The sequence below is a fragment of the Antrostomus carolinensis genome, unplaced genomic scaffold, assembly GCF_000700745.2.
Source record: "Antrostomus carolinensis isolate BGI_N321 unplaced genomic scaffold, ASM70074v2 scaffold33732, whole genome shotgun sequence".
Taxonomy (NCBI): domain Eukaryota; kingdom Metazoa; phylum Chordata; class Aves; order Caprimulgiformes; family Caprimulgidae; genus Antrostomus; species Antrostomus carolinensis.
This window is the reverse complement of record NW_010298167.1, coordinates 16,477-16,758: the sequence shown is the minus strand read 5'-3', so window position 1 is coordinate 16,758 and position 282 is coordinate 16,477. Positions and strand designations below refer to the sequence as shown.

General features: G+C 62.1%; 1 protein-coding gene across 1 annotated transcript in view; it reads left to right on the top strand.

The window, feature by feature from the left end:
• Window positions 1-282, top strand: part of LOC104520630 (hydroxyacylglutathione hydrolase like) — a gene marked incomplete at its 5' end in the record, with an annotated part of 5,319 nt that overhangs the window by 1,330 nt on the left and 3,707 nt on the right. The gene's annotated exons all lie outside the window — the stretch shown is intronic.

Below are 282 nucleotides of genomic sequence, written 5' to 3'. Positions count from 1 at the left end.
CTGGATCTGCGTCCGTCTGGCTCTGACTTACCCCCGTTGAGACTCTGCACTTGGGAAGTGGTTTTTGTCTTTATCCTGCTCGTTTTGAGGCTGTTCTGCTTCGCTCCAGCACTGTGTCCAGCCACCCCCCGGCCCCTGGGCAGCTGCTGCTGGTCAGGGGGTGTTTTGGGAGAGAGGACACCCACGGTCACAACACTGGGGAGCTGCTGCCCGTCCTGCAGCCCTTCCCTGCAGGAAGGAGCCAAGGCAGGGCATGGAAAGGGGGGGACACTCTGGGGGCCA